The sequence below is a fragment of the Hemitrygon akajei genome, chromosome 10 (genome assembly GCF_048418815.1).
Source record: "Hemitrygon akajei chromosome 10, sHemAka1.3, whole genome shotgun sequence".
Taxonomy (NCBI): Eukaryota; Metazoa; Chordata; class Chondrichthyes; order Myliobatiformes; family Dasyatidae; genus Hemitrygon; species Hemitrygon akajei.
Window position 1 is genome coordinate 49,326,369 of NC_133133.1, and position 27,717 is coordinate 49,354,085.

A 27,717-nucleotide genomic window follows, 5' to 3' on the forward strand; every position below is an offset into this window, starting at 1 on the left:
AAGCCTGAAGCTCTTAGCCATTTTGGTGATGGAGGCTGCAGGCTGAGACGGAACCATGTGTGTATCCCATGTAATTCAGAGCACTGGCTTTACTGTGTACCATCTATAAAGTGTGAATGGTGTACCAGCCTGATGAAAGGTCTTGGCCCAAAACATCAACTGTACTCTCTTCCACAGATGCTGCCTGGTCTGCTGTGCAGCATTTGTGTGTTACCAACCAAATAGGCTGCTTTATTCTGGATGATATTAGGCTTCTTGAGTGTTGTTAGAGCTGCATACATCTAAGCAAAGGCTGATTTATCATTGTGCATATGGGCTACGCCGCAGCCTACGCCGTAACCCTGATTTTCACTTCTGCATCGCTCTATGCCGTAGCGAGCGTGTGTTGGTGTGTGCCAAAACGCTAGTTGGCGGTGAGGTTTCTTGCCACTGTGTTGAGTTTCTTCGTGAGAGACATGGATGAGGAAATGCATTTTAAACATTTTTGCATGTCGGCAGGTAGATTTGACGATTTGGTTCATCTATTTTGTATCGGTGTACTCACAGCCTACAAACATGGTGGAGAAAAAGCAACCAGAAATGTGTAAGAGGAAATGTGATGCTACCAAGTGGACCAATCACAGTTGTTGTGGTCTGCGTCGCCGCGACGCATGAGTAAATTTTCTGGAGAGGTGTACGTCACCCTCCATCACCAAAATGGCTAAGAGCTTCAGGCTCATGGGAACTTCAGCACTTGCAGGGTTCCCTTCCAAATTGTACACTATCCTAAACTTGGAAACATTGCATATTACCATTCCTTCATCAGCACTACATCTAAATCTTGGAACACCCTATCCAGCAGTACTGTGGGAGTAACTTTATCAAGAGCCCCACTGCTGTTGAAGGTGGCAGCTTACTTCCCCATTCTTAAAAGCAATTGAGGATTTATACTTGTGACGCACAAATATAAATCAGCCTTAAATGAAGAGCAATCCATCATACACATAATTTGTAGCCTAATAGATGGTTTAAAGTCTGGGGTGTCAGATGGTGCGTCACCACAGGATACCCAGCCTCTGTCCTGCTCATTTACACCATGTATATGTGGCTGGTCCAGTTGAGTTCCTTGTAGGAGATAGAGGCTGCCACTTTTGTAGCAGCCATGTTACTTGTCTTTAACAAAACTTACTGCATATCAACTTGGTCTGCTGGAATTCAACATTGATCCCTACTGATCTCCCTTCTGGCATTTGTTCCTGGAAGCAGAACAAGTGCTACACCTGCCCGTGCACCTCTTCCCTCACTACCACTCAGGCCCCCAAGCAGTTCTTCCAGCTGAGGCAACACTTCATAATCTACATAAAGTGAGGCCCTACGTAGCTTGGGGAACCGTTTTGTCAAGCACTTTCACACGATCTACAACAAGGATGATTTCCCAATAGCTAAACATTTTAATTTCACATCCTATTCCCATTCTGAAATGTCAATCAATAGTTTCATCTGATGCCACAATGAGGCCATTCTCAGGCTGGAAGAACAACACCTCATGTTCTATTTGTGTAGCTTCCAACCTGACAGCAAGACCATCAAGTTCTCCAATCTTCAGTCATTTCACCCCTCCCCCTCTCTCCTTTCTCATTCCCCACCTGGCTACCCTCTGACCCTTTCTAAACACTTGCCTATCACCTCCCTCTGGTGCACCTCCTTCCCTTTCTCCCACAGTCCACTCTCCTATCAGATTCCTCTTTTTTTCAATTCTTTACCTTTTCCACCTATCATCTCCCAGCTACTTCATTCCCCCTCTCGCTCACCAGCCCACCTACCTTCCTCCTCACCTGGCATCTACCAACTTGTACTCCATTCCCTCCCCCACTCCTGATGAAAAATCTATCCCCTTGCTTTCCAGTCCTGTTGAAAGTTCTCAACCCAAAACATCAACTCCTTACTCCTTTCCATAGATGCTGCATGACCTGACTTCCTGCAGAATTTTGTGTGTGTTTCTCTGGACTTCCAGCACCTGCAGAACATCTTGAGTTCATTAGTAACTATTCCTGCTTCTAATCTTGTGATGGAAGGTAATTGATGAAGCAGCTGAAGATACTGGATTCTAGGACATTGCTATAGGGAACTGCTGTATGATGTCCTGGCAGCAATTGCCACATTCCTTTCTGCAAAGTATGACTCCACCCATGAAATTATTTACCCCTCATCATCACTAAGTTTAATTTCACCAAGGCTGCTTGGTATCACGCTCATCACATATCTAGAGTTCACCCATCTTGGTCCATATTTGGACCAAGGATTTAAAAAGGTCTAGAGCTAAATGTTTCTGGTGAAACCCTCCCCATGTCTGAGCACATCTACGTGAAGTGTTGTTACAGGAAAGCAGCGTCCATCGTCAGGGACCCCCACCACTCAAGGTACGCTCCCTTCTGGTTGCTGGCAAGAGCCTCAGAACTCACACCACCAGGTTCAGGAACAGTTATTAGCCCTCAGCCATCAGGATCTTGGACCAAAGGGGAAAACTTCACTCAACTTCACTTGCTACATCATTGAAATGTTCCCACAACCTATGGACTCACTTTCAAGGATTCTTCATCGCGTGATCTTGATATTCATTGCTTATTTATTATTATACATCTCGTATTGTATTTGCACAGTTTGTTATCTTTTGCACACTGTTGAATGCCCAAATTCTTGTGGTCTTTTGTTGATTTTATTATGGTTATTATTCTATTAATAGATTTATTGAGTATACCTGCAAGAAAATTAATCTCATGGTTGTATATGGTGACATGTATGTACTTTGATAATAAATTTACTTTGAACTTTGAACATTGTTCCTTGTTGCCTGAACTTGCTATGTACCACCACCTTCTTAACCAAAGCCTCTACACCTTTCAAAAACTAAGCCTACCTAAACTTGTTAGCATTGTGTTTTATTCTAATGGGAACATAAAACTCTGTATTTGCAATATTTCACTGTTGAAGACTTCCCACTTACCAGAAAACAAATTGTCCCAATCCACAGCTGCCAGATTCTTTCTGATGCCATCAAAATTGGCCTTTCTCCAATTTAAAGTTTAACCCAAGGACAAGTCCTATCCTTCTCCATAACTATCTTGCAACCTAGGGAATCATGATCACTAGATTCAAAGTGTTCCCCTACAAACACTTCTGTCACCAGCCCTGTCTCATTCCTGAATAGGAGATTTGGTATTGCATTCTTTAGTTGGGACCTCTATAATTAAGGAAACTTTCCTGAACACATTTGACATCCAATCCAGAATGAAAGAGTGTTACTGTGAAAATGTGGAGTTTCAAGTTAATTAGAGCTAAATGTACTGAAGTGAAATTCCAAGTCGCAGGAATTTTCTATTTGAGAGAATGTCAAAGTATCTTATGTGCAAGAGAAAGGTTGATTTATATTTAGTAGACCATTACTTTATTTCATCTCTTATCAAAATTCTTCTTTTAGTTATAAGACTATAAACAAAACCCCTCAGGGAGTATATCCTCCCCAACAAATCTATAAATTTTGTTCTATCTGTACAAGGGGTGATTGATAAGTTTGTGGCCTAAGGTAGAAGGAGATGAGTTATGCAGCTTTCATTACATGCACGTGCAGTTCAACACTTTTGAGTGATTATGCAGAAAATTTGAAGTTAATAACTCATCTCCTTCTACCTAAGGCCACGAACTTATCAATCACCCCTGCTGTGGACACTCCTGTCTATCACCTCCTCACTCTCCCTAACAAGCCAAAGGTCATCGAGCTGCAGCTCCAGTTCCCTAACTCGGCCTCTAAGGAGCTGCAGCTCAATGCACCTGGTGCAGATGTGGCCATCAGGCAGGCCGGAAGTCTCCTGGATATCCCACGTCTGACACCCAGAACAGAAAACTGGCCTCACAGTCAAACCCAATTCTAATGCGCCAAGCCCCACAAAATGCTCCTTTTTTAAATTTTCCTCCCCGACCCGTGCAAAGCTCTTACTCTCTTTGAGTTGATTGTTCCGCCACTAATGTATATTGAGGATTGAAATATTCTTGATTTCTTGTGCAACAGATGGAGCACCATATATAATGGGTTAGCATGCTGTTTTAGTGGCATTTATGAAAAATGAAATTCCAAGTTTGTTTGCAATCCATCATATAACTCATTGTTAACATCTTGCAGTCAAAAACCTTACCCAGGGACTTTTTTTAAGCATGACTCTTGCAATATCTGCTAACAACAAAATTAAAGCTCATCCATTAAATAGCAGGATATTTCACCAGTTATGCCAAAGTAATGATGGAGACTTTGAACGCTTGCTTCTTTACAATGAAGTGTGTTGGCTGTCAAAAGGCTACTGCTTAAAATGTTTCTTTGATCTTTTTGACACTGTGGTTGAATTTTTGCTCAAAACTAGCAAGAGCTTTGGAAACAAGATTGAACTTCTACATGGAGGTGAGGCATACTAAGCCAATCTGTATGACAAAATGAACATTCTAAATATGAAACTGCTTGGTGAACATTCCAATTTAATCCAGGCAAAAAAGGTGGTGTCCACTTTTATTGGAAAATTGGAAATATATAAGCAAAACATTGAGAGAAGAATGTTTTCACAGTTTCCCTGCATAGAAAGGATGGCACTCCCTTTCACAGCCAGTGATTTGCAAAAGTACTGCTTACACCTGCAGTCACTGAAGAAGGAGTTTCAGAATTGATTCAAGGATTTGAATGCTCTGGAAGTTCTGGACTGGGTAATTAACCCATTTCTTTGCAAGGTGAAAGAGCAGGAAGAGAGCTTACAAGAAGAAATTATTGAAATTCAAAATGATGAAGTAAAAATGCTTTTTTAAAATGTCAACGTATGTGGTTTGTGACTACACTGTCATACAAAGTTTCCTGGTCTTTGGAGAAGAGCCAAACTGCCCTTCATTGCATTTCCATCCTCCTACCTTGTTGAAAGAGGCTTCAGTGCAGTGAACCACATACTCACAAAAAGCAGAAACCACTTGGGCATCATTACACATGGGGACTTAAGGCTTTTGCTGTCACTACTTGAACCAGATATTTAAACTCTTGCTAAAAACCATTAAGCTCAAGGATCACATTGCTATCAAAGCTGCTGCACAGCACACAGGTACTGTGTAAGCTAGGTTTAAAGACAAATAAGTATTTAAAGCAGAATCATTCTTCTCATGTTAGCATATGGTAGTCGTGTTTTTACACAATGGAGGTGCTAGAAAGTATTTTGTGCATAAGAGGGCTGTTGGCAAATATCAATGTGCTTTGGGGGGCATTGGAAAGTATGAAAGTTCTTTGGGGGGCATTGGGCAAAAAGAAAGGTTGGGAAACACTGCTCTAGCACTACAGGAAGTGGCTTTGACAGCCCTGGCAACCTTTCTTCTTTAACAATTGCCTCTGCTCTCCTCATCTGATCGATGTGTCATCTCCAGATGATATCATCTCCACTGTGTAGAAGAGTGGGCCAGTTCTGTCTTTAATCTTTCTGAGTACTCCATTTCGATCCCCTCTTTAATCCCTCATTAGGACTGCTTGTCCATTAGTAAAACATCAAACTTCCTTGATTGAGGTGCCCTCAATTTGTCCCATCTGTTTGTCCTGCATACTCCTTCTGAGATTGGGTTTGAGGAGATCCAAGTGTGAATGTAAGGGATGACCCAGGAATAGCATGGCTGGTGAGTTCGTGCTTATGGAGTGCGCTGCATTGTGATATGCAATGAGAAAATTGGCAAGCTTCTGATTCAGTGTTAGTGTGTTCTGTTGACATTGCTTGCTGAGTTTTCTTTAGACTCTGGACAGACTTTTCCACCAAGCCATTCATAGCTGGGTGGTGAGGTGCAGATATAATATGTCTTATTCCATAGATTTTCAGGAATGACTGAAACTGTTCCACCACAAACTGCGGTCCATTGTCACTGACTAAGTGTTCAGGAACACCAGTCATGCGAAGAGGCTTCTCAACGCATCAAAAGTGTGCATGGTTGTAGCAGAAGCTTTTTAAACAATTCTGGCCACTTTGAAGCTGCATCCACTACTACCAAGGAATTTGTACCCAAGAACAGTAAGGCAGGATCCACGTGAATCCTCTGCTATGGCAATGCAGGCCATTCCCAAGCCTGGAGAAGTGCTGTTCTTGGCACCTTCTGGACGTGTTGTCATCCTGCATGGCAAACTGCTTGATCTGCTGTTCTATCCCTGGCTAACAGACAAAGCTTTAAGCAAACACTTCCATTTTAACCATGTCTAGATGGCTCTCTGTTTGGATGGTACAACAACTCTCAATCCCCACATAAGGCAATCTCTGTCAAAGGGATATTCATTAGGGTGCTGTTAAAAACAAGGGAATTGGAGTTACCGCTGTATATTCCGGCCACTTTTGGTGGCCATGTAGACCATGTAGAGTGGGGTCTTTTTTTGTTTCCCTTTGGTTCATCTCAGGGTAATAGGAAAGCTTTCAATTTGCATTAGGGAGAATATGTCAAGAGTGATATCTTCTTTAGTAATTTTTTCAGGCCTTTCCTTTGCCAAAGTTCATCGACAATCCATCTGCGTTTCCATGATTAGTCATCCTCTTGAATTCAATCTTGTGATTATGTACTCCAAGAAACAGACCCATCTCTGCATTTGTGCTGTTTCTGTTGGTGTGTCACCCTTCTGTGGATTGAAAATGGACAGTAATGGATGATGAACAGTACACACTCCCCCATACGAGTACTGGTTGAAGCATTTTACACCCCAAACCACAGTCAACATCTCTTTGTCAATTGGTGCATATATTTTCTCTGCAGCAGTAAGGGAACACGATGCAAAGGCTATGGGGTGTTCACTTCCGTTACTCATACCATGTGACATGACTGCTCCTACACCATAAGACGAGGCTTCACAGGCAAGCTTCACTGGATGACGGAGATTATAAGGTGTGAGTACTGTGTCTGACATCAGCATTTCCTTTACTTCTTTGAAATCCACCTTACACTGCTTTGGCTGTTGCCATTCTTCCCAATTTGTAGTAATGAGTTCAAGGGTTGGAGCACAGTGGCCAGCTTTGGCAAGAACCTGTTAAAGTAATTGACAAATACTGAAAAGGACCACAATTGTGACACGTCCTTTGACCTTGGGGCTTTCACCACTGCTTGTATTTTCTCTGCACACTTGCGTAATGCTTGTGTGTCAATACTGTGACCACCGTAAGTGATGCTTGGTTTAAAGAACTCACACTTGTTCTGTTGCGCTCTGAGCTCATAATCCTATAATCTTTTTAATACTGAATTGAGATTTTGGTCATCAAGGCATGGTTAAAATGAAAGCGAGAAATCAATGTTCAAGCCTTCAGGTTGGAAGCTACCCAGATGGAATATAGGTTGTTGCTCCTCCAACCTGAGTGTGACCTCATTACGACAGTAACGGAGGTCATGGACTGACATGTCGGAATGTGTTTGGGAAGTGGAATTAAAATGGGTGGCTACTGGAAGATCCCACTTTTTCTAGTAGACAGAGTGTAGGTGCTTGGTGAAGCGGTCTCCCCAATATATAGAAGGCCACTCTCGGAGCACCGGATACAGATGATAACCCCAACAGACACACAGGGGAAGTGTTGCCTCACCTGGAAGGACGGTTTGGGGTCCTGAATGGTAGTGAGGGAGGAGGTGTAGGGGCAGGTATGGCACTTGTTCTGCTTGCAAGGATAAGTGCTTGGAGGGAGATCAGTTGGGAGAGGCGAATGGACAAGAGAGTTTTGTAGGAAGTGATCCCTGCGGAAAGCAGAAAGTGGGGGGGAGGGGTAGAAAACACTTCACGGGCTGAAGATCTTTTCAATAATTTCAGGTTCCCTGGCCCGAATCACCTTATTTTCACTATGTTTCCTGTACACCTCCATTCCCCACCAGGAAGGCTTCAAAGCTCTACGTTTCTTTCTAGACAGCAGACCCAACCAGTTCCCCACCCCACCACTCTCCAACGTCTGGTGGAATGTCCTCACTCTCAATAATTTCTCCTTCAGCTCCTCCCACTTCCAACAAAAGATGTAGCTATGGGCACTCGCATGGGTCCTAGCTATGTTTACCTTTTTGTCGGCTATGTGACAGTCTGTGTTCCAAGCCTGCACTGGTATCAGTCCCCAACTTTTCCTACGCTACATCAAAGACTGCATTGGTGCTGCTTCCTGCACCCATGTGGAGCTTGTCGACTTCATCGACTTTGCCTCCAACTTCTACCCTGCCCTCAAATTTACCTGTCCATTTTTGATACCTCTCTCCCCTTTCTCGATCTCTCTGTCTCTGTCTTTAGAAGCAGCCTATCTACTAATGTCTATTATAAACCCGCGGGCTCTCACAGCCATTTGAACTATACTTCTTCCCACCCTGTTACTTGTAAAAATGCCAACCCCTTCTCTGGATTCCTCCATCCACACTACATCTGCTCTCAGGATGAGGCTTTTCATTCCAGGACTGAGGAGATGTCCTCGTTTTTCAAAAAAAAGGGGCTTCCCTTCCTCCGCCATCAACACCACCCTCAACCACATCTCTTCCATTTCGCGCATGTCTGCCCTCACCCCATCCTCCTGCCAGGAATAGGGGTCCTTTTGTCCTCACCTAGCACCCCACCAGCCTCCGTATCCAACACATAATTCTCTGTTACTTTGGTCATTTCCAGCGGGATCCCTCTACCAAGCGCATCTTTCCCTCTCCCCCACTTTCTGCTTTCCACAGGGATCACGCCATATGTGACTCCCTTGTCCATTCGTCCCTCCCACTGATCTTCCTCCTGGCACTTATCCTTGCAAGCGGAACAAGTGCCATATCTGCCCCTACACCTCCTCCCTCACTACTATTCAGGGCCCCAAACAGTCCTTCCAGGTGAGGAGACACTTCACCTGTGAGTCTGTTGGGGTCTCTACTGTACCTGGTGCTCCAAGTGTGGCCTCCTGTATATCAGGGAGACCCAATGTAGATTGGGAGACCGCTTCACCGAGCACCTACCCTCTATCGGCCAGAAAAAGCAGGATCTCTCAGTGACCACCCATTTTAATTCCATTTCCCATTCCCATTTCTCCTGTACTGTCGCGATGAGGTTACACTCAGGCTGGAGGAGTAACACCTTATTTTCCATCTGGCTAGCCTCCATCCTGATAGCATGAACACTGATTTCTTGCACTTCTGGTACTGACCACCCACATTATCCTTCACCATACCCCATTCTCTCATTTCCCTTTCTCACCTTGTCTCCTTACCAGCCCATCACCTCCCTCTGGTGCTCCTCCCCCTTTTCTTCCTTCCACGGACTTCTGTCCTCTCCTATCTGATTCCCCCTTCTCCAGCCCTGTATCTCTTTCATCAAACAACTTCCCAGCTCTTTACTTCACTCTTCCCTTCCCCCTCCTGGTTTCACCTATAACCTCATATTTCTTCCTCCCCTACCCCACCTTCTACCTCTGACTCATCTTTTCTTTTCTGCAGTCCTGATGAAGGGTCTCGGCCTGAAACGTCGACTCTTCTCTTTTCCATAGATGCTGCCTGGCCTGCTGAGTTCCTCCAGCTTTTTTTGTGTGTTGCTTGTAATATCTCTTGTCGTTGTATATTTCCTTCCCTTTCTCCTATGGTCCAATGTCCTCTATGATCAGATTCCTTCCTCTCCAGCCCTATATCTTTTCTACCGACCTGGCTTCACTTGTCACCTTCTAGCTATCCTCCTTCCACTTCCCCCTACCTTTCCAGTCCCGAAGAAGTGTCTTGACCAAAAATGTCAACTCTCTGTTCATTTCCAAAGATGCTGCCTGAGCTGTTGAGTTCCTCCAGCATCTCGTGTGTGTGGCACAATGGGAAGCTTCTCCTATATTTCTGTCGCTCTTAGCAAAATCTAACTACTTAAATTATTTATATTTCACTTCAAACATACATAATTTTCCCTGATTTTATGTGGATGTTCATTTACTGTATGTATTCATATGTATATGCATTCTTGGCAAAGCTACATTTGCCATGGAAAACAACACCCTAAGTAGTTTTCCTTAGTCTGGATTTTCCAATGACTGGTAACTGGATTCTTTTCCAAAATTAATAACAAGTTCACCGACAGACTGACTGCATTGTTAGCCTTTGTGAAGGAGTGGTTCTCAGACATACAGATTAAGTTGGGAAAATTAGTTCTAAAAAACAGCTTTTTGTTTTAAGAAAGCTGACATAACAAAATCTCATAAAGGCTGACTACTTGGTTGCACTATTACTTGCGAAAACTTGTAAGCACTTTTGTAAGGTTTAAGATGCTAGGGAGTATGTACAGAGGAGATGTCAGGGGTAAGTTTTTTAGAGTGGTGAGTGCGTGGAATGGGCTGCCAGCAACAGTGATGGAGGTGGATATGATAGGGTCTTTTAAGAGACTTTTGGATAGGTACATGAAGCTTAGAAAGACAGGAGCTACAGTCAGGTAGTCACCCCAAAGCTACAGGAGACAGTTAAGTGGGTGGCCGTCAGGAGAGGGAAGGAAGGGCGTCAGGTAGTGGAGAGCACCCCTGTGGCTGGCCCCCTTAACGATAAGTACTCCATCTTGAGAGTTGTTAGGGGGGACAACATGCCTAGGGGAAGCAACAGTGGCTGTGCTCTGAAAGGAAGGGAACAGAAAAGGAGGGCAGCGGTAATAGAGGATTCTATAGTTAGGGGGAGAGATAGGTGATTCTGTGAATGTGAAAAAGGAACAAGAATGGTAGTTTGCCTCTCAGGTGCCAGGGTTTGTGATGTTTCTGAGCATGCCCACAATATCCTGAAATGGGAGGGTGAGCAGCCAGAGGTCATGGTACATATTGGCACCAACAACATAGGTAGATAAAGGGTGGAGGTCCTGAAAGCAAAATACAGGGAGTTAGGAAGGAAGCTGATAAGTAGAACCTAACAAAGGTAGTTATCTCAGGATTGCTGCCTGTGCCACACGACAGTGAATATAGGAGTAGAATGCTTTGGAGGATAAATGCATGGCTGCAGGATTGGAATGGGGACTGGGATTCAGATTTTTTGATCATTGGGACCTTTTCTGGGCCAGGTGTGACCTGTACAAAAAGGATGGGTTGCACTTGAATCCAAGGGGGAAGAATATCCTGGCAGGGAGGGTTTAAACTAGATTTGCAGGGGGATGGGAACTGAAGTGAAGAGGCAGAAGATGGGGAGGTTGAAGCACAAGTAGAGACATCTCGTAGGGAGTTTGTGAATAAGGACAGGCAGATGTTAGAGCAAAGATGCACTCAGCCTGATTGTTTAAGATGTGTCTATTTTAATACAAGGAATATCATAAACAAAGTGGATGAACTTAGAGCGTGGATCAATATGTGGAACTATGATGTTGTGGTCATTACGGTGGCTTGGATGTCTCCGGAGCAGGAATGGCTGCTGAGTGTGCCGGGTTTTAGATGTTTCAAAAAGAACAGAGAGGGAGGCAAAAAAGGTGGGGCATGGCATTGCTAATTAGGGATGGTGTCATGGTTGCTGAAAAGGAGAAAGTCATGGAAGGATGGTCTACTTAGTCTGTGTGGGTGGAAGTCAGAAACAAGAAAGGGGCAATAACATTATTGGGTTCTTTATAGACCCCCAATAGTAACGGGGATATCGAGGAGCAGATAGGGAGGCAGATTCTAGAATGGTGCAATAATAATAGGGTTGTTGTGATGGGAGAGTTTAACTTTCCTAATATTGATTGGCATCTCCTTAGTGCAAGGGTTTAGATGGAGTGGAGTTTGTTAGTTGTGTTCAGGAAGGTTTCCTGACACAATATGTGAGGAGAGGCTGTACTTGATCTGGGATTGGGAAATGAACCTAGTGAGGTGTCAGATCACTTGGTGGGAGAGCATTTTGGAGGTAGTGATCACAACTCTATCTGCTTCACCATAGCGCTAGAGTGGGATGGGAGCAGACAATTTGGGAAAACATTTAATTGGGGTAGGGAGAAATATGATGCTACTAGGCAGGAACTTTGGAGTATAAATTGGGAGCAGATGTTCTCAGGGAAATGCACAGCAGAATTGTGGAAAATGTTCAGGGAACATTTGCATGGAGCTCTGTATAGGTATGGTCCATTGAGGCAGGGAAAGGATGGTAGAACCATGGTGTACAAAGTATATAGAAAATCTAGTTAAGAAGAAATGAAAAGCTTACAAAAGGTTCAAGAAACTAGGTACTGTTAGAGCTCTAGAAAATTACAAGGTTGCTAGAAAGGAGCTTAAGAATGGAATTAGGAGAGCCAGAAGGGGCCACGAGAAGGCCTTGGTGAGCAGGATTAAGGAAAATCTAAGGCATTCTACAAGTATGTGAAGAGCAAGAGGATAAGCCATGTGAAAATAGGACCAGTCAGGTGCGGTAGTGGAAATGTGCGTATGGAGTCGGAGGACATAGCGGAAGTACTTAATTAATACTTTGCTTCAGTATTCACTAGGGAAGAAGACTTTGACAATTGTGGGGATGACGTAGAGTGGACTGAAATGCTTGAGCATATAGACATTAAGAAAGAGGATGTGCTGGAGCTTATGAAAAGCATTAAGTTAGATAAGTCATTAGGACCGGTTGAGATATATCTCAGACTACTGTGGGAAGCGAGGGAGGAGATTGCTAAGCCTCTTGCGATGATCCTTGCATGATCAATAGGAACATGAGAAGTACTACAGGATTGGAGGGTTGCAAATGTTGTTCCCTTGTTCAAGAAAGGGAGTAATAACCCAGGAAATTATAGATCAGTGAGTCTGACTTCAGTGGTGGACAAGTTGTTTCCCAGGGCTGGAATGGTTAACACGAGGGGGCATAGTTTTAAGGTGCTTGGAAATAGGTACCGAGGGGATGCTCGGACAATTTCTTCAATTCAGCCACATAAGCTGAAATGGACTCCCCTTCCTTTTGATTCTGCTTATGTAACTTAAAGCATTCTGCAATCAACAATTGTTTCGGTTCTAAATGTTCCTGTACTATATTCGCAATATCAGCAATGTTAATTTTGGCTGGTTTGTTTGAAACAGTTAAATTTCCAAGCAAACTGTATGCTTTTGCACCCATTGCACTCAGCAACATTTACATACATTATTCATTAGTTATTTCATTTGCTTCAAAGTGCTGCTCAATTCGTTTAGTACTGGTGAGGACGCACCTGGAGTACTGTGTGCAGTTCTGGTCTCCTTACTTGAGGACGGATATACTGGGTTTGGAGGCAGTGCAGAGGAGGTTCACCAGGTTGATTCCAGAGATGAGGGGGTTAGACTATGAGGAAAGATTGAGTCACCTGGGACTGTACTCACTGGAATTCAGAAGAAAGAGAGATCTTATGGAAACATATAAAATTATGAAAGGGATAGATAAAATAGAGGCAGGAAAATTGTTTCCACCAGTAGGTGAGACTAGAACTAGGGGAAATAACCTCAAGATTCAAGGGAGTAGATTTAGGATGGCGATGAGGAGGAACTACTTTTCCAGAGAGTAGTGAATCTGTGGAATTCTCTGCCCAATGAAGCAGTGGAGGCTACCTCAGTAAATATATTTAAAACAAGGTTGGCTCTTCAAAGAAAGGGGCTTTTCTTCCTCCACCGTCAATGCTGTCCTCACCCACATCCTTTCCATTTCACACACATCTGCCCTCACCCCATCCACTCGCCACCCCGCCAGGGTTAGGGTGTCCTTGTCCTCACCTACCATCCCAGCAGCCTCCGCGATCAGCACATAATTCTCTGTAACTTCCGCCTTCTCCAACAGGATCCTGCCACCAAACACACCTTCCGCCCACTCTCCTCTATTTTCTGCTTTCCGTGGATATCGCTCCCTATGCAACTCCCTTGTCCATTCATTCCTCCCCACTGATCTCCCTCTTGGTACTTAGCCTTGTAAGTGGGACAAGTGCCATACCTTGACACTTCCTCCCTCACTACCATTCAGAGCCCCAAACTGTCCTTCCAGGTGAGGTGACACTTCACCTGTGAGTCTATTGGGGTCACCTACTGTATCCAGTGCTCCTGGTGTAGCCTCCTGTATATTGGTGAGACCCAATGTAGATTGGGAGACTGCTTCACTGTCCGCAAGGAAAATCAAGATCTCCTGGAGGACACACACTTCAATTCTACTTCCCATTCCTATTCCAAAACGTAAGTTCATGGCCTCCTTTACTGCCGTAATGAGGCCTCACTCAGGTTGGAGGAGCAACACCTTATATTCTGTCTGCGTAGCCTCCAACCTGATGGCAAGAACATTGATCTCTTGAACTTCCAGTAAGTGCCACCTTCACTATTCCTATTCTCATTTCCACCTCTCACCACATCTCTTCACCTGCCCATCACCTCCCTCTGGTGCTCCTCCCCCTTTCCTTTCTTACATGGTTATCTACCCAGTCCTATCAGATTCCCCCTTCTTCAGCTCTTTATTTCTTTCACCTATCATACTTCACCCCTACCCCTCTCACAGTTTCACATATCACCTTCCGCCTTGTACTTCTTGCTACCCTCCCTTCACCTTCTTGCTCTAACTTCTCATCTTTCTTTCTGAGTCCTGATGAAGGGTCTCTGCCCACAACATCCACTGTTTGCTATTTGCTGCCTGGCCTGCTGAGTTCCTCCAGCATTTTGTGTGTGTTGCTTAGATTTCCAGCATCTGCAGATTTTCTCTTGCTTGTGTACTTTATTTTGTATACTCTTTTTTTAAAACTTCCTCAATATACTTACCTGTATGTACAGCATAATCTGCCTGGATGCCATGCAAAACTTCTGACAGTATCTCAATACATGTGACAATAATCCAACACATACAGATATGCATATATACAAACATCATGCCCCACACCCTGAGATCTTAAAAGAAGTGGCTGTTGAGATGGTGAACATGATCTACCTATTCTGTAGACTTTGAAAAGGTCTCAGCAGATGGGGGAAAAACACAAATGTAATATCTATAGTTGAGAAAGGAGGGAAGCAGAAAACAGGGAACTAAGCCACCAAAACATTCACAAGAGTGGTTTTGAAAAGGGTAAGTAATATTTAGAGCAAGAATAAAACCTAGTTACAGATTTTGGAGAGAACAGAATTGGGAAATAGCTATAGTAGATTTCATATCTTAAAAAAGGTGAAAGGTTCCCCCCCCCAGAAGATTAATGGCCACATTTCTAGAAGGGTGCAATATATGAGAAAGCAGATAGAAATTAATTTATCACATGTACAGTACATCAAAACGTACATGAAATATACTGTGAGAAAAAAAACACATAACATCACATAATCCAGTAAAAGGAGTGATAATGTTGTATTAGTAACAAAAGGTAGAACTTGCAGATCATGAGAGAAATGGGAGAGAGAAATTGCTAAGAATCATGGGTGGGACTGAATGCAGGGCTTTGCTTGCTTGGCTAGGGAAAGGAAGGGAAATGGTGGAGGCAGCATATTGTCTCAATCTGAGTGACAAAGAAATCCATGAGCTTCTGGCATATGTTATGGCAGTACTGGAGACAAGTTTATAAAATGTTTGCTTTGACAAAGCCACAGGTTATCTTTTAAATACAAAATAATTTGGAATCTCTGAGCAGATCTGATGAATGAGAGAAAAGGCCAAATGTACTTTGTGGTCTGGCCAGAGTTGATGATAAATGGATAAGCTAATTTTCCATGTTCAAAGGACATAGAAAAGATAAGATAGAAAACCTGCATAAGTTTCATAATGCAAAAATTACTGGTATTAATACAGTGCCTATAAAAAATGTTCACCCCCCCTCACCTTAGAAGTTTTCATGTTTTATTGTTTACCAACATTGAATCACAGTGTCAAAGTGAAAATAGATCTAAATTAATTACAAATATAAATCACAAAATAATCAATTGCATAATTACTCACCTCCTTCAAGCCAACATTTTTAACTTTAGACTCATTTTTTACATATAGTATGTACAGTGCCTGTAAAAACGTTTTCACCACTCCCCCTCCCGGAAGGTTTCATTGTTTTATTGATCTATTATTTTATTGTTTTACAACATTCAGTCAGAGTGGATTTGATTTGGCTTTTTTGACACTGATCAACAGAAAAAGACTCTTTTGTATCAAAGTGAAAACAGATCCCAACAAAGTGATCTAAATTAATTACAAATAAAAAAACACAAAATAATTGATTGCATAAGTATTCACCCCAACACCCCCCCCCTTTTAATATAACATGCCAAATCATCACTGGTGCAGCCAATTGGTTTTAGAAGTCACATAATTAGTTAAATGGAGATCTGTTTTTGAAGACCTGGGTGCAGTCAAGGTGTTTCAATTGATTGTAGTAAAAATACACCTGTACCTGTCCAACTACTGCTGAGTCCATAACTTGGCAAAAAATACATTGTGTCATTCATGGTGTAGTTCCTATGATGAGATAAAAATAACATAGTCAGGACAGAATTCACATTGACCATCTACAATATCAAATTTTGGAGAATGTCAAGGCAGCAATATAAAGTAAGTTGTTTTTAAACATTCAGCATAGTGAAAGTGGACCACTGAAAGTAAATTAAAAAGTTTTAGAGCTGTGCAAAATCAGTTGCCTGGCAGAAAAGAACTAGACAGTTATAGTAAAACTTGAAACGTAAATAACTGCAAATATGAAAGGTAATTTTTGCTCGTTTTTTTTAACATTTTATCAGTCAATTTTAGTTTGTTTCAGAAAGTGCTCCCTAAGCAAAATCAAAAGTATAATTCCAGGTTTCATCAGTAACACCAAGGCTGTTCAAAAAAATCTCTGAAAATATAACCTTTCCAATGGAAACAAAACTGTGGTAGGGAATATTCATAACTCTCTTGCTAGTGAGGAAATCATTGGTGATACCTCTTTAGTACCTTGAAGTGCTTATGAGAGAGAGTACACGCGGGACGTATCATTAATACTTTTTAGGCCAGGAATATTATATTTAGTTTATGGTCTTGAAGAAACATGCAAGAAACAACATGAACTAATACTCTTGATCTCCTCTGTGTTAACAATTCCTCTGACTATGAATCATAGAAAAATACAGTAAGGAAACAATCCTTTCAACCCACGTAGTCTGCTTCAACCATCAGCTGACGTCCATCCTGAGCGTTAATATTTCATGATTCTGTATTTATCTTCCAAGGAGTACGTGCCCAATCTGTGATGCTTGTTCGTGGACACGGACTTCTGAGGTTCAGAGAGTAGAATTACTCCAGTGCCACAGCCTTTCCACTTTTAAAACTCTCCAGCACAGGTTTCCTGTCATCTTCAGACACAATGGACAACCACAACCCTTTCTTCTAACCTCATAGACAGGGATTAGTTGTAGCAAACACCAGAAGGTTATGGTTTTACCAATGGAGTCTGCTGGCAGGATGTGAGACTTGATGTCAACTGAGCCTAATACCTTTAACTCACTCATACATGTTTCTATCCCAGACTTCTGAAAAAGGCACTCTTTTTCGTGGTTCGGTAAAAGGTTAGCAGAGGGTCATCGAATTACAAAGATATTGTCAAATCTTACGTTCAAATAGTGTTATATCCTCATCTGCTGATGGGGGTCTTTGATCTATGGCCACCCATGGAGTAGGAGGATTTGATCAGGTAAAGGTTCCCTCGATTCTCTTCGGCAGGAGCACACAAGATGTCAACAGGAAGACGCAAGAAACCCCAGTACTTTACATGGAGCCGCCTAACACCTTCTTCGCCCTACTTCATCAGCCTCCTGAGCCTCCAGAAAACTGTCTTCAATGCTACACAAAATGTTGGAGGAATTCCGCAAGCTAGGCAGCATCTATGGAAAAAAAAGTACAGTCGACGTTTCGGACCGACTGTAAAGGGTTTCCTGGTGAAGGATTTCGGCCTGAAATGTCGACTGTACTTTTTTCCCATAGATGCTGTCCGGCCTGCTGAGTTCCTCAAGCATTTTGTGTGTTGCTCGGATTGCCAGCATCTGCAGATTTTCTCTTGTTTGTGTCTTTGATCATAAGTGACTGCCTAAAAAGATGACAAAAATCTATTGTAAAATTCCTTAGTAATAATAAAGTAATCCCTCGGCTTTAAGCCTCGCACACCTGGTACTGACAATGACTAGAAACATCGCGTTGTAGTAGGCCCCGTAACTATGGTGATTTCAGGCACATTATCACTTCCGGGTCAATGGCCGACCGTGTTGTGTCGGCACTTGAACCCGGCGAAGGGACGGTGCGCCAGGCCTGGGGTCTTGGCCTGTGACCGCTGACCGGGCTACAATGAAGCCGATCGGTCGGTCTACCCGCTTGGCGTGTTGACGTTGGCCACGGAGCAAAGCGGAAGGAACAGCACTGAACAGGTACAGAGGCGGTGACTTGGACTCAGCTGACAGGTGAGTGACTCACTTGTTTCTACTCACTTGGTCTTGTTTGGTCATTTACCTTTAACTTTTATTTAACGGGTCCAACTGCAGTCACCCACAGGTGTTACCAAATTGCTTTTACTGATATTTAATATGTCTTGTTTGTATAAAGGTATAGTGGCTGGATAAATTGTTGCATTCCACCCTCCCCGTTTAACGTTAAGACATATTTTCTAACGCCTTTTAAAAAATTAACTTTCTGATCGAGAACCAAAACTTGTGAAACATATCAGCCTTTAAAGCGCACATCTCAGGGTATTTGTGATGTGTTTGTACAGAAGGGGGAAATGACTTTGCTCAAACCTAATCATGTGATTATTTTTTCCTCTCTCGGTTTTACACGGGGAATTTAGTTGAGCAATTAGTTTGAGGGCAACTACCCAGTGTGATTTGGTGATATCACAGATGAGGAAGACGCGATTGTTACGTTCCAGTTTATTTTTACTGTAACATATTCAAGAACTCGCTTTGGGCGCAGTTGGTAAGTACGCAGTCATATGTGCTGCTGTATCACATAGATTGGAGAGTTCGCATATTTGACCAATAGTCTCTGTGGAGTCCCTTGTCTTGATGGCGTTTACATTAGATAGGGGAACGCAGGATTCCTAATTTTAATTTGTATGCCACCGGTGGGAAGAATGTGGAAAATTTCCTGCTAGCTGTTAGCAAAGTCCGTAGTATTTCCCCAGCATGAAATGGTATGAGTATTCCTTACTGCGTTGTATCAGCTATTGACGGAATAAAGATTTTTATGTATATTTAATTCTGAAGAATTTCCAACTTTACCAAATAAAGTTAAAGGATAAGTTTGAAAGTGTCCTTAAAAGAGCAATGAAGGAACCTGGAGATTTTTAACTTGGTTTTGAGTTAACAATTTTGGTAACAATAACGTCAAAGGTTACAAGCAGAAGGCAGGAGAGTGGGGTTGAGAGGGAGAATAAATTAACCACGATGGAATGGTGGAGCAGGCTCAATGGGCGGATGGCCCATTCCTGCATCTATGCGTTATGGTTTTACGGAGAGTGGCCAAAGCTTTTCTGAGACAAATATGGAAATGGCAATCTATCACACCTCAGTACTAACGACTAAATATCTTGCAAGATTTAATGCCTAAGCATAATTTAGAGAATGTGTGGCGCCTGTCCTTGTAAGTCTATTGAAGTACTGACCAGATATAATCTGGAGGAATTTGATAGAAATGTGAAGGGAGAATGGTTTACGAGGAAAATTAGTCGGGGAATAGGATTCTTCTATGAGCTTCTATAATAATGAAGGTAGTGCGATTACATGGCAGCAAAAGTCACTATGTGCTGCATAATTTGATTGGGCTGTGCATTGTAACAGCAGTTATAATGGAGATAAGTGCTGAGAAAGCACTCATCTTTGGGATTTTTTAAAGTTTGTTATTCTTTCTGTTTCTCGTTGGGAGTCCTGACTAATTTGAATTTTTCCAACCATTGTTTAAGAGGAGATTAATGAAACCTATTCTAGGAGAGGAAGTGTATGGCTCAGTGAAAAATAAATGAGTTTTCTAAAGCTTTTATGTGTACTATATTAGTGATTACAAGAAGAACATATCTTTATTATAACCACTGATATTATTAACCACTGATCCTGAGGTGTAATAAAGGCTCTGGATTATTATTTTAGCTAGATCAGCAGATTTGCAGATGACACTAAGACTGGGGGTATAATGGACAGTGAGGAAGACTATCAAAGCTTGTAGTGGGATCTGGTCTAGCTGGAAAATGGGCTGAGAAAATGGCAGGGGAATTGAATACAGACAAGTGTAAAGTGTTCCCCATTGGGAGGACAAACCATGTAGGGACTTGCTACACAATGAATGGTGGAGCACTGAGGAGTGAGGGAGAACAATGGGACTATAGATTTGGGAATATAGATCCATAATTCTTTGAAAGTAGCAACGTAGATCAGTTTGTGAAGAGACCTCTTGGCACGTTGGTCTTCATAAATCAGAGTGCTGAGTACAGGAGTTGGAATGTTCTGTTGAAGTCACATAAGACGTTGGTGAGGCCAAAGTTGCAATTTTGTGTGCAGATCTAGTGACCAACTAATAGGACCAATATCAATAACACTGAAAGAGTACAGAGAAAATGTACAAGGATAGACCTGAGGACCTGAATTATAGGAAATGGTTGAATATGTTAGGGCTTTATTCCCTGGAGCATAGAAGATTGCTAGGAGGTTTAATAGAGTTATACAAAAGTTTGAGTGGTATAGATAAGGTAAATGCAAGCAGGCTTTTTCCACTAAAGTTGTGTGAGACTAGAATTAGAGGTCATAGGTTAAGGTTGAAAGGTGAAATAATTAACAGACTATTCATAGAGACGCGTGAGTGTGGAACGAGCTGCCAATGAAAGTGGTTGATACGGATTCAATTTCAACATTTAAGAGAAGTATAGATAAGTACATGGATAGAAGGCTTATGGAGGGCTATGGTCCAGGTGCAGGTTGATGGGACGAGATAGAAGAACAGTTTGGTATGGAATAGACAGGCTGAAGGCTCTGTTTCTGTGCTGTACCTCTCTATGACTCTATTTCAGTGCTGTGATATCAATGTAATTCACCAGAAAGTGATGTGGTGTAATTTTGTTGCTATTTATAATCAAGTTCAGTGTAATGAAATCTGGAACTAAGTCTCGGAATACAAGTTCCCAATGTAGTGTGCACAATATAGTAGTTAAAGGTTATTGTACAAGTACTCTTCAGTTTAAATCAAAATCTTTCAATTTCATGTTTAGAAACTTACAACATATGAATTAAGAACTACTTGTCTGCTCAAGTCTGTTCCACCATTTCATAGATCATGAATTGTTATTTTAAGTCCCCTATCCCATACACCTGTCGTAATATTCCAAGTTCTTGCTCATCAAGAATCAGCCAACTTCTGCCTTAAAAAGATTCAAAAAAACCCCCTTTGCATGAAGTTTAACTAGCTGTGCCTCTGTGCTGCCTACTTATCTTAGAAAAGATTAGTTATCCCTATCTTGTTGCTTTTGTTTCACAGTCCTCTGAACATCAGAGGTTGATAATTTTATAACTTTTTAAAATTGTATGTCAGTTTTGTAGAAGTTCCTGGGCATGGTAGAAAATGTAAAAGCTACATTTGAAGGTATTTGAAGTGTACCATGTAGCTAACCTTAATGATTTCTCTTTTCTTAATGCAAAATCATTTTGCTACAGCTCTGCTTCAAAAGTCAAAGGGAGTGGCACAGTCACTCAGCAGTTACACCTGTTACCTCACAGATATGGAGACCCACATTCATGCCTGAACTTTCAGTACTGACTTTGTGGTGTTTGCACGTGTTAATTTCCAGGTGCCCCCGTATCACAAAAGACATGCAGGTTATTTGGCTACTGTAAATTAGCCCTTGGTGGGTATGTGGCAAACAAAACAAAAGAAAAAAGGGAGATCATGGACAAGTGAGAAAGTCGGTTGCAGGGCCTTGAAGGAATGGGCTGATGAAATTATTCTGGGAGGCAGAATGGACTGGATGACCTTCTTCTATGTGTTGTAATAAGGACTTGAAATTCTTATGCACAATTCCACATTTCAAAGTTGTTGTATTATGTATTACTAACGAATTTTAAAAATAGGTAAATGAATTTAAGGCAATTGTAGTAATTCAATGAAGTCTTGTATTGTTGTGCATACTTGAATTTTGAGAAGGAGTAACATTAGAATTGTAAATTCTGAACTTAATTTGGGTTCTGTCTGAGAAAGTGTTGAAAAATAAACTGATAAGCTGTTGGCTATAGTTTACATGATGGAGGGAATGAAATGAAGTTTCTAAGAATTTCAGTATCGCTGAAAATTATATTTTGTAATGCTAAGCCTACAGTTCAAAGTTTTGTTATATGCTAAATACACTTGTGACAAAATAAATTTACACTTTTTCTTTATTTACACTATAGAACCATAGAACATTACAGCACAGAAACAGGCCTTTTGGCCCTTCTTGGCTGTGCCGAACCATTTTTCTGCCCAGTCCCACTGACCTGCACCTGGCCCATGTCCCTCCATACACCTCTCATCCATGTACCTGTCCAAGTTTTTCTTAAATGTTAAAAGTGAGCCCGCATTTACCACTTCATCTGGCAGCTCATTCCACACTCCCACCACTCTCTGCACACTATTTGACTTTAAATTGCTTTAACTAGCCATAAGCTACATAAATGAAGCAAACATTGGGATCTGTGACAAACTATGCTACATCAAAAATACAAAAAACTGTAATGAAGTTTATCTCCAACATGTGATTATTTTTCAGTTTCTTTGTGCCATGGCTGTGGAGTAGTTAGCTGCCTCTCAAATCTGAGTTTATTCCAGTACTGCCTATGTGAAGTTTTCATGTTCTCCCCATGATAATGTAGGTTTCTATGAACTGTGTCCTGTATACCAAAAAAATAGATAGGTTTCTGTAAACTAAACTATCAGTGTACGAAGAGGCATGAGAATTAATAGATAAGGAAGAGAAAATACAGGCAGTCCCCGGGTTACGTACGAGTTCCATTCCTGAGTCCGTCTTTAAGTCAAATTTGTATGTAAGTCGGAACAAGTACATCCAGTATTATTTAGCGTCAGTTAGTCAAACGTTTGTCTGAGTATATAGTATATATTTTACATTTCTATGCATATAAAACACTTAAGAAACGTATGTATTCCAATAATTAAACCACTGTATTGCTTAGTAATAATTGTAGCTTTCATCGGGGCAGGGCCTTTCACATGCTCCATTCTTCTAACTTTATCCTTTAAAATTGTTCCAATCGTTGACCGACTGTAGCCTAACGCTTTTCTAATGACCGATGGCGTTTCACCTCTTTCCAAACGCTTTATTATTTCTACTTTATTTTCAATCGCAATCGCTTCCCATCGATGGAACAGAAACACTGCGGGTGGTGGGTCCCGAAGTCCACTGGGTCCTAAGGACCACTGCACTGCGACAGGCTAAATGGGACAAGTGGCGGCTGTGCGGGGTTTGGGTATTTGATCCTCCACAATATTTCACGTGGGAATTTAAACTGAAGGTGGCAGTGTTTTTTTTATATGAGGTCGAGTTGCGAGCTCGACATCAACCCAGCACGGATGGTATGGGAGTCACTGCATCAACATCAACCCGGGACAGGAGCGGTCTGTCACTGGATCGAACTCGGAAACCTCTGTTCTCCAGCCCGGCGCTGATCTCACTGTGCCACCAGCCAACCGGAACGGGGGAGCGGGGTCAGGGTGAATCTTACTAAGAAAAATTTAAGCCAAATAGAAAGTTAAACACTCAACACAGTGTCAACGGCAACCACTTAAAATGGCATACCACATCGCGATCTGACTTAAAATGGTGGATGGCATCGCGATCTGACTTAAAATGGCAGATGGCGTTCTCCTTCCTCAGTTCGTAAGTACGAGTTGTCTGTAAGTCGGACGTTCGTAACTCGGGGACTACCTGTAATGGGTTGGGGAATGAGAATTATCTGGTGCAACACCATGGTCCTGATGGGCTGAATGGCTTTCACTGTTATAATAAGAGAGTATGCAAAAGCATGGAAATTCCACAATCTACTTACTATCTTGTGTTGTTTTTATTGACTTTTGTCTACTGTAGTATAAAACTTGTATATTCAACATTACAGTAGTATATCGAATATATACTGTTATGACCCCGGCCCCCTCCTTTGTGAGAATTGCAAGAGAGAGAGAGCAGCCTTACGGTTTGGAATGTGGGCTGGCCTCTCAGCCAGACAAAAGCCAAGGACATAGCCATTGTCTTGGGAGACACCTTTGTGGAATAAGGGACTGGACTACGTGCAAACTCTCAGGGCAACGTGGGCTGGGTGATGGGGGAAAGATTGCCTCACCCCCACCCTGATTGACATCTACAACCCTGCCAGTCCAGATAAAAGGTGGGCTGCCGAGGCGGGGTCTCAGACGCACCAAGGAGACACACGAAGAAGACACGATAGCACTTCCCGTCGGAGCGGGAAGCCATTTTGAAGGAAGCCACGTGCGTTAGATTCCGGATCAGGAGTCTGTGGCTGAAACCAAAGGAAAACCATTTTAACTAACAACCGGGATCGTCTTCGTAAAGACGACGGGCAAGTGTTCCTTCTTTCTCACCACTCTCTCTCTCTAACACGTGAAATGCAAGTGGTTCCCAAACGGAAAAGCCTGCAGATTTATGAGTGACTTTTATATTCCATTGGACTCAGTATTCCCCAGACAACGATAGAGCTTATTTCTGATTAATTATTACTATACCTGTGCTTTAGATTGAGTTTTGACGATGTATATGATCTGAATGTTTTGTATTAACCATACGTTTGTGCCCCTTTATAAATAAAAACGTTTGAAAATATTACCATCAGACTTCAGCGGACCTCTCTATCTTTGCTGGTAAGTCACCCGGTTACTGGGAACGTAACAATACTGTGTAATGATCTCCCTTTGGAACAGTGCAAATGATTATAAAGGAAACTGCAAGTTTGAAAGTTAGGTAATTTTGGAAAGCACTGTAGAAAAGGCAGACTGCTGGATGGATTGACAGGAGTTTTTTCTTTATGTAATGGATGTTCACAGCTAGAATAGTCCTGGGAGTGCTAGGTATAGAACTGGATGACATTGAAAAGTGGTGTTATTGTGGTGTGTAGTTTATTTGTGATATTATGTTTCTGAAGGGGAAAAATAATATCAAAGGACAAGAGTAATCCTCAAAGGTGGAAATGCAAGACATTCTAAATGTTTGGAAACCTTAATCTTAATTTGAAGCATAGATTTTAATTAGGAGTATCAGGTCTCAGGTTTTCTCAACATAATGAGGAACTTTGAAGAAATCCAGCAATACCTCTTCAGATTTATCTTTCAGAATCGCGTTTAATATCACTGGCATATGTCATGAAAACTGTTGTTTTGTGGCTACAGTACATTGAAATACATTATAAAAAATCTATAAATTACAATAAGTATATAAGCAAAAGCCTTCAGGTCTCTGGCACTGAGTCTGACTTTGTGGTTCAAAAGGGAAGTGGGGAAGAAGAGGCAAGCTGTTCTAATAGTGGATTCAGTGGTTAGGGGAACAGAGGGAGGTTCTGTTGCCAAGAATGAGATTCCTGGATGGTTGTTGCATCCAGTGACATCTTGGGTTGAGTCCACAGCATTCTTCAGTGGGAGGGTAAGCAGCCAGAGGTTGTGGTCCACATCGGTACCATTGACATGGGTAGAGAGAGTGACAAGGTCTTGCAAAGTGATTTTAGGGAGTTAAGTACTAAGTTAAAGGACTGAATCTCCAGGGTTGTGATCTCAGGATTGCTACCTATGTCACTTGATAGTGAAGCAAGGAATGGGAAGATCATACATTTTGACAGATGGGTAAGTGGATGGTGCAAGAGAGAGGGCTTCAGATTTTTGGATCATTGGCTTCTCTTTCATGAAAAGTGGCAATTGTACAGATGACACAGTTTGCACCCAAATTGGAGGGGGACTAATATCCTTTGCTCGTGCTGCATGTTGGTGGCGGTTAGAATCACAGGAGGATTGGGAGCCAGAGTGCCAGAGCAGATAGTGGAGTAAACACGAGGAAATCTGCAGATGCTGGAAATTCAAACAACAACACACACAAAATGCTGGTGGAACACAGCAGGCCAGGCAGCATCTATAGGAGAAGCACTGTCGACGTTTCGGGCCGAGACCCTTCGTCAGGACTAAGCGAAAGGAAAGATAGTAAGAGATTTGAAAGTAGTGGGGGGAGGGGGAAATGCGAAATGATAGGAGAAGACCAGAGGGGGTGGGATAAAGCTAAGAGCTGGAAAGGTGATTGGCGAAAGTGATACAGAGCTGGAGAAAGGAAAGGATCATGGGACGAGAGGCCCAGGGAGAAAGAAAGGAGGGGGGGAGGGGGAGCACCAGAGGGAAATGGAGAACAGGCAAACAACTAAATATGTCAGGGATGGGTTAAGAAGGGGAGGAGGGGCATTAACGGAAGTTAGAGAAGTCAATGTTCATGCCATCAGGTTGGAGGCTACCCAGCCGATATATAAGGTGTTGTTCCTCCAACCTGAGTTTGGATTCATTTTGACAGTAGAGGAGGCCATGGATAGACATATCAAAATGTGAACGGGACGTGGAATTAAAATGTGTGGCCACTGGGAGATCTTGCTTTTTCTGGCGGACCGAGCGTAGGTGTTCAGCGAAATGGTCTCCCAGTCTGTGTCGGGTCTCACCAATATATAGAAGGCCACACCGGGAGTACCGAATGCAGTATACCACACCAGCCAACTCACAGGTGAAGTGTCGCCTCACCTGGAAGGACTGTCTGGGGCCCTGAATGGTGGTGAGGGAGGAAGTGTAAGGGCAGGTGTAGCACTTGTTCCACTTACAAGGGTAAGTGCCAGGAGGGAGATTGGTGGGAAGGGATGGGGGGGGGGGGGGGAACGAGTGGACAAGGGAGTCGCGTAGGGAGCGATCCCTGAGGAAAGCAGAAAGAGGGGGGGAGGGAAAGATGTGCTTAGTAGTGGGATCCTGTTAGAGGTGGCGGAAGTTACGGAGAATTATACGTTGGCCCTGGAGGCTGGTGGGGTGGTAGGTGAGGACAAGGGGAACCCTATCCCAAGTGGGGTGACGGGCGGACGGGGTGAGGGCAGATGTGTGGGAAATGGGAGAGATGCGTTTGAGAGCAGAGTTGATGGTGGAAGAAGGGAAGCCCCTTTTTTTTAAAAAAGGAAGACATCTCCTTCGTCCTGGAATGAAAGCCTCATCCTGAGAGCAGATGCAGCAGAGACGGAGGAATTGTGAGAAGGGGATAGCATTTTTCCAAGAGACAGGGTGGGAAGAGGAATAGTCCAGGTAGCTGTGAGAATCTGTAGGCTTATAGTAGGTATCAGTAGATAAGCCGTCTCCAGAGATAGTGGAATGGTTGTGGGGAAAGATGTTATTAAGCCTACATACAAAGTCAGGAATCATGGTAGGACCAATGTTCTGAATTAAGTATATTTCAGTGCAAGGAGTATTGGAAGAAAGGCAGATGAGTGTAGGACATGGAAGTATGCTATTGTAGCTATTAGTGAGACTTGCTTGCAGGAGGGGCAGGCCTGTCAGCTTAGTGTTCCAGGGTTCCGTTGTTTGAAACGTGACAGAACAGGAGGGATTAAATTGGGAGGGATGACGTGATTAGTCAGGGAAAATGTCACAGCAGTGCTCAGAAAGAACAGGCTAGAGAGCTTGTCTACTGGGGTTATATGGATGGATTTGAGAAATAAGAAAGTAAAGACCATGTTAATAAGATTATAACCATATAACATATAACAACCATATAACAATCACAGCACGGAAACAGGCCATTCCGGCCCTCCTAGTCCGTGCCAAACTCTTAAT

At 42.6% G+C, this 27,717-nt stretch overlaps 1 protein-coding gene and 1 long non-coding RNA gene across 3 annotated transcripts in view; one reads left to right on the forward strand and one right to left on the reverse strand.

Annotated features, from left to right (window-relative positions):
- Window positions 1-5,903: 5,903 nt before the first annotated feature.
- On the reverse strand, window positions 5,904-18,106 carry LOC140734367 (uncharacterized). The gene is made up of 4 exons (XR_012100529.1): window positions 17,463-18,106; window positions 16,271-16,335; window positions 13,109-13,255; window positions 5,904-6,646 (listed from the first exon to the last, which is right to left on the reverse strand). It is a non-coding gene; the product is annotated as an uncharacterized lncRNA (long non-coding RNA).
- A 10-nt stretch (window positions 18,107-18,116) lies between these two features.
- Window positions 18,117-27,717, forward strand: part of clcn5b (chloride channel, voltage-sensitive 5b) — a 105,418-nt gene continuing 95,817 nt past the window's right edge. Inside the window, exon 1 of one of the 2 annotated variants that reach the window (XM_073058232.1) lies at window positions 18,117-18,302. The gene's annotated coding sequence lies outside the window, so the exon portion shown is untranslated. Of the gene's footprint in view, window positions 18,303-18,707; window positions 18,814-27,717 lie in introns of those variants that run through there. The other variant, XM_073058233.1, reaches the window with a different exon arrangement.